At 42.2% G+C, this 10,554-nt stretch overlaps 1 long non-coding RNA gene across 1 annotated transcript; it reads left to right on the plus strand.

Moving 5' to 3' along the window:
* The first annotated feature begins 9,422 nt into the window (after positions 1-9,422).
* Positions 9,423-10,210, plus strand: LOC122053703. Its single transcript, XR_006132314.1, has 3 exons — positions 9,423-9,739; positions 9,879-9,965; positions 10,156-10,210. It is a non-coding gene; the product is annotated as an uncharacterized LOC122053703 (long non-coding RNA).
* Positions 10,211-10,554: the final 344 nt, after the last annotated feature.

Consider the following 10,554-nt stretch of genomic DNA (forward strand, 5'->3'; position numbering starts at 1 on the left):
AATGCCGCTGGTGGGCTGTTTCTGGTTCTCCTGAGGAGATCGAAAACATTCTAAAGAAGACCGTCCTGACTACTGAGGTCGACCAGATGCCCCAAAAGTACCCAGAACTGGCCGACTGTGACCACTCTACTGTTGTCTGGTAGCCTTAGGCTGCTGGATCTGTCTTGATGTTCGATCTGTCTACTTCCTCTTCTTGTCTGGATACGCTCTCTAGTGAGCTGACTCAATCATAAGGGCTCTATCTAATGTCTCTAAATAGGATAAATTTCCAAAACCAATGATCTTTACTTGTAGATGTCCATCCAGTCCCTGGACAAACTGAAGAATACGAGATCTATCCTCAGAAACTAATTCTGGACAAAATCTGGTCAACCGATTAAACTCAACATTGTACTCCATCACTGTGCGGTTGTTCTGCCGAAGACTCAGAAAATCCTGACGACGTGTCAGCTGATACGACCATAGAAAGTACTGGCTCTCAAAAGCCTCTCTAAACCTCACCCAGGTGATGTTCTGCTCGCCTATGATAGAACCCTGATATCCCACCAGATATCGGCTTCGCCCTATAAATGGAAAGTAGCCAGCTATGCTTTCTTCCACTCAGAGCAAGCCATATAGAAGAAGGTCCACTCCATAGTCTCTATCCAAGACTGAGCCACACTCGGATCGGTCTCTCTGCGAAATAGTGTGAATTGACTTTTCATCGACTCTGCCAAAGCTGGGATCCAAGCTCGTGTCGTAACTATATCAATAAGGTGAATAGGGGTTGTTGTGGGAACTGGCAGAACCAGTAGAGCTGGTACTACAGGTGGTACCGCTGGATAGGTCGGGGGAGGTATCCCCGGTGCTGCTGTATAAGGGGGGCCGGTACCACAGGTGGCACTGCAGGGTCAATATAGGAAGGAGCGAATGGAGGTACGGTAGGTGTAACTAGTGCTCCTGGTGCGTGTGGCAGGTATGCAGCAGCAGGTACTGCTGGAGGAGGTGTCAGATACGTCGTTGGCATGGCTGGAGGAGGTGCTGGATATGCCGTAGGCACGACTGGTGGCACTGTGAATATTGTAGGAATGAGTACGGCCGGTACGGTCGGGGTAGGTACCTCTAAAACCATTGGAGTCTGAGAGCCCGATGCACCCGTAGTACCATGTGGAGTCTGTCCCTGACCGACAGGCTTGACCCTAGCAGACATCTCTGGTGACTCCATCACCAGGGATTCCAATGTCCTCTTATGTGGACGTCCTGCACCATGTCTCGAAGCGGGAACACGTGTAGATCTCATCATACCTATTTACTGTCTGGAGATGTTCCATCGCTGCCAAGTCCCCATTTATAACCTTGTTTAAAAATACCTTGGACTTCCGAATAATAAAATCGACGGAAATCCATATAAATATGAAAATTACCCAGATTGACTCACAAAAACCTGGGCTATAATACCAAAAGAATTTGTATCAGATTAATTCGAAAATCCAGAACATGAAAAAAACAAGCGTCATAAACCTACTCTGATACCAAAAGAATTGTCATGTACCGGGGGAGTCCCTGCCCGAGGAAATTTCGACAGCATCTCACCTGTACGGGTGGCAATATGGAACTCATCTACAAAGCCCTCAGGGCCACACAAAGCTCGGCAAACACAATCAGAACAATAACAATAAAAATAAGTAACAATCTACATAGTTTATATTAACTCAGCCTCTGGCTGACACAAACACACAGTTTATTTAAATAAAACCTACTCCACTAATACGACGAAAAACTTAAACCCATAAGAAAAATCCAACGCAGCAGAAAAAAAGGCAGTAAACCAAAACTCGTTAAAAATCCACGAGTATAGTTATACATCACAAATATATTAAAAAAAAATATAACAAGGAAACCACAAGTCCAAAGGTAGAAAACTGTCGCGACTCAAGGTGGGGACTAGCAACTAAAACCTCCTGACAGCTTCAACCTAAAATGGTAATCAACGGGGTCAGTCTAACACTCAGCGGATACCAAGCTGACATGCATAGTAAAAAATAACCAATAATAACAATTATGCGTACAGTCTCCAGGAATAATAATGGACAATACAAACTGAAAGAAATGGGAGAAGCTGCACTCACCAGGACCTCCTATTAGGATAATAAGGTCGTCAGATTGGAAATATCATATCTCCTGTATACATGTCAATCATATGCATCCACCAAATATGCAGCAAACAAAGTGCAGCAAACACAAGCAATAAACGCAATCATGTATATGATGCAAATGACATGTCCTGGTCACCCCTGACGTTAATCAGCCATCTCACACACGATGGTGAGATCGAGTGGGTAGGGTTGTGACAACTGTGTACTCTGCCATCACTGCTCCTGATGAGTGATCGAGTGGACAGGATGCTATCGGAGTACACCTATCCTCCTACCCCAAATCATAAGTGGGGGAGCTCAATGCTCTCATCTCCCTGAGACAATCCAGAGGAGGGATCCATGTCGTGCTACCACGCTTAGTCACGCTACCCATGAGTGGACTAGCGAAGCACTAGCAGAGCAAACTGCCACACACCTCACCTGATATACCACTAACCCATGAGTGGTTGTGTGTGTAGATCCATGTAACTGGCGATGAGCTCAACAATAATGGAGCTGCCAATCGCTCAACATGCAATCATACAATATGGTGCATGACACTAAGCATGTAAATCCTAACCATATCTACCTCCATAAAACATGTACCAAAAATAAATGGCTCAAATAAGAAGATCTAGGTACACGTATCAGATATGGTAAATGTCTAGTCTGGTATATCATAAGGCATGGTATGCCACTACCTCCATGAGCATAAATAATCAAGAGGGTAATAGATGCAAAACAGGTAATAAATGATGGATCGAAAGCGCTAGAGGGGGGTGAATAGCGCTCGTGGCTATTTCTTTTTCGAAATCATAAAAACTTGTTCAGAAATAACGCAGCGGAAAAGTAAATGAAGTGGACACGAAGGATTTACTTCGTTCGGAGCCTGTGACGACTCCTACTCGAAGGCCCGCGATCCTTGATCGCTTCCGGTGGGCAACAACTATAATTCGTAAAAAGCTATTACACGCTAAATATAATTTAAGCAGAAAAGAATATTGTACCGACAATAAAAAAGAATAAAGCTGAAGCTCCGAATTGTCGTTGCAGCACTTCTGAGTCGAGACGTTAGCAGCTTGTCGCAAGGAGAATACTTGGAAGATGGTTATAGTCTAAAGCTGCACCTCAACCCTCCTTTTATATGAGGTTCCGGGCGCCTGGAGTGTGACGTGGCCAGCCAACCAGGTTGCTCCACGTCGCGAAGTCGCGCAGGGGATAAGAGTTAGTCCCGGGCGCCCGGATCCATCCCAGGCGCCCGGACCTCCTTTTTCCAGGAGCCGCTTCTCCTGCAAAACAAGGTTAGTCCGAGCAATTGCATACCCTGCAAGACAATGTTAGAATCTGATAGTTCATAAGTGAAAAAGAGCTGACAGTCTTCGGACAGTCCGAGTCTGACTTCGGATTTCCAACCGGAAGCCCTAGGTCGACTCGACGCCTACTGTTCCCTCTACGGGGAGCGCGTCCTCACCTACTCCCCTCAGGAGAGATTACCTGATGCCAGTCCGGTCCTCCAGACCGACTGGACTTTCCGCCTAGGGTTACCACCCCCTAGGACCTAGAGTTACCGCCCTCTAGGGTTTTTCTCCACCTAGGGTTGCCACCCCCTAGGACCTAAGGTTACCGCCCCTTAGGGTTTTCCTCCACCTAGGGTTACCGCCCCCTAAGACCTAAGGTTACCACCCCTTAGGGTTTTTTACCTGCCTAACCGCAGCTAGGACTTTCCTGAAACACTCATTCAAACATGTTAGATCGCACACTAACTTAACTTTGAATCCTTTGCCATTATCAAAACTAAGGTTCGATCGTCGGATGCTTCCTGCACCAACAATCTCCCCCTTTTTGATAATGACAACCAAAATTCAACGTTAAGTAAAAATATGCAGTTATGTATAAGCACAAGAAACAAGATAAGCGTGTTAGCAAGATAAGCATAAACATAGCTCCCCCTTAATATAAGTTATTCTCTTTGAATTTTTTACTAATAGCCATAGCTCCCCCTTAATACAAGCTCCCTTTAAAATATTTTCTTTGAATTTCTCTACTCTCCCCCTTTGCCATATAACAAAAATGAGCTAGTTTTGAAAAAACTTAACTTTTCTAGATAGTATTTAGCAGAAAACATTTTAACTTAGGCAAGGAGCAAGTGAAAGGCAACACCTTAGAATTGATTTTGCTTGAAGAGATATAGCAAAAAGGGGCTTTTTTTTTAACTTAGTGTATTTTGAGGAGTTTCCAAAATTTTCACAGGAAAATTTTCAAAACACAATTTTCAACTTCAGAAATTTTCAAACAAAATTTTCAACTTCAGAAATTTTCTAACAAAATATTCAACTTCAGAAATTTTCTAACAAAATTTTCAACTTCAGAATTTTTCAAACAAGATTTTCAACTTCAAAAATTTTCAAACAAAATTTTCAACTTCAGAAATTTTCTGGAAAAAAAAACATTAAGGTTTTTAAAGAAAATTTTCAAGGAAAATTTTTTAAAAAAATTTCAAAGTTTTAAATAATTTTCTAAAAACTTTTTTAACTTAACGCATTTTCGAAAAAAAATTTCAGCTTAAATAACTTTCTAACAAGATAAAAAAAATTTTCAAAGTAGAGGACACTTGAAAGTTTTAAATTTGGAGAAAGTTTTTGAGAAAGCTGCTTAAGGCATGTTTTTGAAATGAATTTCAAGAATACTTAAGGCAAAGGAGAAGTGATAACCTTATTTTTTAATAGCTTGCCATTTGTTTTAGTAAGGTATCAGAGCCCTAAAGTCCAAGCATGAGTCAAGATTTGTTTTGATCAGGTATCATATCCCTTAAGTACAGACATGCTTAAACTTATTATTTCCTTCACCAACTGTCTAACCGTTTAGCTACTTGCTGATTGCCTAGAGGGCAACAGTGTTCACTTGGTTAGTCAAGTCAAGTCAATTTATCCAGTTAGATTTGACTAAGGCTGGAAGACTTGATTTGATTACTTTTAATCACGTATTTAACGCCCAGACTCATATTGATGCACAGAAATAAGCATTCTCGAGTCCAGGCTGTACCCTATGCATCTCACACCGTTCTATGTTTTATAAACACAATCAAGGTAAACCTAGGTGTTTGTGAGATGCTCTGGCTGAGTCCTGGGGGAACATTATTTCTAGGGGGAAATCCTAGGCTAAATCCAACTTTTGAAAATCTAGTAATGTAGGGATTTTGAAAAATCAAAATTTTGCCTAGAAGTTATAAAAGTGTGATTAAAAGACTGATCTATTAGATTAAGGTATGATCAATCAAGTCTGAAGTAAAAAGTCGACATAGATAAAAGAGTCATAATAGAGCTGCTACATGCTGTACTAGAGTCATAATAGAGCTACAGTCAGAGCTACTGAGATGATGAGGGAGGTGGTCCAGAACCCAGCGACCGGAGTAGTGTCAGGAGCTCAGTGTGACGAGCCCGATCGTCCTCTCGTAGATCTCGGCGCAGGTCGGAGAGCTCCTGCCGTACGTCTCGTCGTAAGTCGGAGACCTCCTATCGGACCTCTCGTCGAAGATCAGAGACCTCTCGCTGCATGGCCTGATGAAACTCGGAGCTCTCGTTCTGGAGACTTGACATAGCCCTCTCTAGTCCTGAAACTCGATCAGCTAGAGTGCGGGGAGCTGGGTGTGGTGCTCGAGGTGGTGGTGGGGCAGGAGGAGCATCCTCAGGAAATAGTGCCAACATGAACTCATCTTGCTCTGCCTCCCCCGCCTGCTGGTGCTGTGCCCCCCTACGCCAGGACATGGTACCCTCATCGTCTATATGGATATTTGCTAGGGAAAAGTTCCTAGCTCCTATAATGTCAAACTCGGTCATGTGGCGAATGTCACCTCCGGTGACATCAATGTGCAATGAGGACATGTAGGCTGTCAGAATGTGACAGTAAGGCATATATACTCGTCTGCTGGTCACGTATCCAGCTGCGTAAATAATAGTGGAAAAGATGTGTAGGCTGATGTCTATGTCTAACCTATGACACAGGGCATAGAGAAGAAAGGAGTGAAATGGACGCATCACCGCAATGTCGTGAGTGGTCAGCGGTAGAATACAAAGCACTAGAACCCTATAAAGGGCGTAGTCCTGAATTCTAAGGTTAACTGACCTAAACTGGGTCTCAGTGGGATCACGCTGGTCCTCAAAGAAATATGAATAGATCGTATCGAGGGTAATATGTGAGTAGGGATCTCCAAAAGGTAGCTCCCTAGGAGGATAGGATAAAAAGGTGCAGGGTGACTCTCGTAACCCTAGAAACTCATGAATGGTAGTGGGAGATAATGTGATATCCGTGCCAGCTGCCCTAGTGGTATAGGTGAAGTCGTCTACTTTTACTAGGTTGTTGTAAAATTCAACACATAAACTTATGTTTATTGGGCTGGTGCACTCAACAAGGTTTTGCAACCTATAGTGGTTTATAGCCTCGGTGGCTGGAATACAAGAGCGTAGAAAGAACGATCTATCTATACATTTGGTTCTAATGGCCATGTAATTTGTTGACATAAACTTAATCCTAAGTTCGTCGGTGGGAAACCTAGGGTCAATGCTAGGTGTAGAGGGCCCAGCACCAGATTTAGAACGCTTCCTAAATTTCAAACTAATATTACATTCAGAAATAAATAAGCATTATAAGAAATAAAGTTTAGGAGGGGATAGAAATTTTACCGAGGAGCCATTGTAAGAAATTTTAGAACTGACGACCTCGGTTGAGTCACGACTCCGTATCAACCGCGAAAAATTTTAATTTTGAAAGTCTTCGCAGGGAAGCTAAAAAGATTAAGGAAGACTTAGAGGTGCAAGGGTAGGGGGCGCCCCCTGCCCCTTATATATAAGGGAGTCCGGGCGCCCGGACCTATTCCGGGCACCCGGGGTCGTGTGAGGCGGGGTGCCCGGGTTCTCTGTGGGTGCCCTGAGTCCGAATACCGGGGGCGCCCGCCCCCGATTTTTGACCCTTGTTTGTTCGTTCCCCTTTTTTTTTAAATGTTTTAATTAACTTAAAAACATTTAAGTTAATTTGATTTTAAACATGTTTAATTGAGAATTATTTTAAATTAATTCAATTTTGAAATTGTTTAAGTTAATTTGATTTGAAGATGTTTAAGTTAAGTAATTTAGAGGAATATTTAAATTTTAATTTGCTTAGTCATCTCACCCGATGTATATTTTCAATCAGGGGATCCTATTATTTTCTGAGATGAATTAGTTCAATTGATAGGGTTTTGTTTAACTTTATGTTAGATTCAGGTTTAGCTTTGGGTTCAACAAGTAAGCGTTCTTTAGATAAACTTCTGGGCTATGGTGAGTCACAAGGAGCTCATTAAAGTAACCATGCCTTAGAGGTTTCCCAAATAGTCCTACCCATTGAGCTTAATACTAAACCTTGGTCTAACTAGTTAGGATCCATTTAAGGGTAGCTTCGGTTAGTTCCACTTGGCCAAATGCACCAGGTCGAAGCCATATCTTCCTAGACATGCGATGCCCAAGTTTTCCCAACGTACTATCATCCAAAAACTTCACCAGTACTGTGCTTCAAGTTAAAATTTAACCCTTTTTGATCTATCCTTATTTACCCATCCGGGTAATCTACTCTTGTTTACCCATTTCGGGTAGATTAAGTTCGGTTACCCTGTCGGGTAAATAGATTTCGGAGTTGCCAGCTATTCTGGACCCTCCTTCTATTTGATTTTTGAGTTCAAAATTTTATTAATAATTTCAAGTTTAATTTAAATTTTAATTACGAATTTTGAGTTTGAATTCAAATTTTAATTACGAATTTTTGAGTTTGAATTTTAATTTAGAATTTTAAGTTTTAGATTAATTTTGAATTTTGAATTTTAGATTAATTTTGAATTTTGAGTTTTGAGTTTTAGATTAATTTCGAATTTTGAACTTTGAGTTTTAGATTAATTTCGAATTTTGAGTTTTAGATTAATTTCGAATTTTGAATTTTGAGTTTTAGATTAATTTCGAATTTTGAGTTTTGAGTTTTAGATTAATTTTGAATTTTGAGTTTTAGATTAATTTTGAATTTTGAGTTTTGAGTTTTAGATTAATTTTGAATTTTTATTGTTTTAGCTCCCCCTGGATCATAGCCTCGATAAGGTTTATTGAGGTAATGTATTTGATCCTTAGGAACCCAATAATGTCCAAGTCCAACTTGATTGATAAGATTGGACTTGGCAACCCATGCTTGGACCATTTTTCGTTTTTGGTTTGTTTATTAAGGATAGGTAAGATTTATATTTCTTTTTATATCCTAGTCCAGTTCGATTGTAGATTGCCCTTTGTATTCCAAGAATCAGGTCAAGATTCTTGGATCCCAAGGAGAATCGTTCTAGGGTAGTTTTCAAATCCTTTACCTGAATTTCATATTGGAATTCTCTTCCTCAAGTTTTTGAACTTGAGTTGAGGTTCCAGTCTGAACTTGATCAGTTAAGGATTCGTTGTTTGGCATTTCTTTAAGGAGTGTTACCTCCTTTAGAAGCGTTTTGATTCGAATCTTGGGCTTAGCTACTTTATGCATTAAATAATTAATTAAGCTGTATAAACGATTTTTACTTACAGAGAGGTTCGGTTCTTCGGAAATGGATGCAGATCCGTGGCTTCTCTCGGACTCGGTTTCCGATTCGTCCTCACTTCCGGATCCGTTGGTGTAGTCTCGTGCTGTCAAGGCGAGAATGTAAAATACCGGAAAAATGACGAATATTAATAAGGGAATTTTTCGGAATTTTTGGACATTTTTTGGGAATTTTTCGGAGCTCGTACGGATGAGTTGACGGGGATAAAAACGGGGTCCGGAAAAGCCTGTTTAGGTTATCCTGTTTTAATGAGGAAAAGATTTAATTTTTCTTTTCCTTTTACTTTTTCTTTTCTCTATTTCTTTCCCGTGCACCCGTCGCCGAAACCACCGCGCACCCGAGCCGACGCCTTCTCCCTCACCGACTCTCCTCTTGCCCTAGCCACCCGGCGCCGGCCGACCGCCGACTACCGCAGTCCTCGCCGGCCATCCCGTGCCCTAGCCGAGTTCCTCCTGTCGAGGCTGCGCCCTAGTTTCTCCGCCGTCTGCCGCCGTCGAACGGAGAGTGTCGGCTACCTTCCTCTGCCCTAGACAAACTCCAGCGCCGGCCGCCGGCACCTGTGCCCTAGCACGACCCTTCTCCTCTTTCGAGCACCGGCAGCCGATCAAGTTCTTTTGCCAAGCCGACATCGTCACTGCCGCCCTGGTGCCCTAGCGCCGGTCTTCTGCCGCGACGCTGACCCCCTCTACCGCCGGCGACGAGAGCCACTTTGCCTCTCCCCTCCTCTGGTCCGACGAGCCACCGCCGGACACCCTTGCTCTCGACCCCGTCGCGACGATCAGCGGCCACTGGATGTCGATGTGCAGAGATCACGCCATGCCCTAGCACTGTCGCCGACTGCCAGAATTGATCCAGCACGCCTTGTGACACTGCCGATCCCTTGCCTCTGCCCTAGCCTTCAGCCGCGTGCCCTACTTGATCTTGGAGGTCACGGATTGGTGAGGTTTTGTGTATTGTGGGGTGTTTTTGGATTACGGCAGCGACCCCATCATGCAGCATCCTGTTCCAGCACCAACAGAGGCTAGGTAGTGAGGTAAGGATTAAAGAATTGTATCTTCGTTGTAGATTCTGTGTTGTTTGGGCTATTGTGATGATAGATTTGGATTTAGGTAAATTATTGTTAGAATTCCTAACTAGTTGGATTTGTGATTGTTTTGCAAATGGTTGTGGAGGTTTGAGTGCTGTTGCTTGGTTCCAGCTTTAGACCCAGCCGCTATAGCTCCAGTTGTGAGCAACGACATGAACGAATTTTTTTTTGGGTAAGTTGTGCTATGAAATTCTTACATTTAGTATTGGTTTAGATAAGTTGTTGTGTTTGATTATGCATATTGCAAATCCTAATTTGAATGGATTAGTTAGGATTTATTGAGAAGTTGGATTCCAGGGATTTGATTTAGCTAATTAATTGGTATATAATTAGCTAAACCTATATATCTATTGGTATTACAGGACTTTGACGCGAGACGAGTATCTCGATGTCGGATTTGGACATTTCTATTGGAGGCGGGTACTTTTGACTTATTGTCTTTGATATGCTTAGTAATTAAATTAACAAGATGCATTAATTGTGTTTCTTACTTATTTCGGTTAATCACTGCCCAATACATGCTACCTGTTGATTGATTGTTTGTTTACATCTTGTATGGATATGTACCTGATTCCACATGCTCATGGGTAGTGATATAACCATATTTTACCATGTCAGGACATAGGTTTGATACCTTATAGGATCAGATACCTTGATATGATTCATTCGTTTTGGTGCACATTATGATATATCCAGAGATTGGTTTAGTATATTACCATGTTTAGTGACATGCACCATTCGCATGATTGCATGCTGAGTGA

The sequence above is a fragment of the Zingiber officinale genome, chromosome 3A (genome assembly GCF_018446385.1).
Source record: "Zingiber officinale cultivar Zhangliang chromosome 3A, Zo_v1.1, whole genome shotgun sequence".
Classification (NCBI taxonomy): domain Eukaryota; kingdom Viridiplantae; phylum Streptophyta; class Magnoliopsida; order Zingiberales; family Zingiberaceae; genus Zingiber; species Zingiber officinale.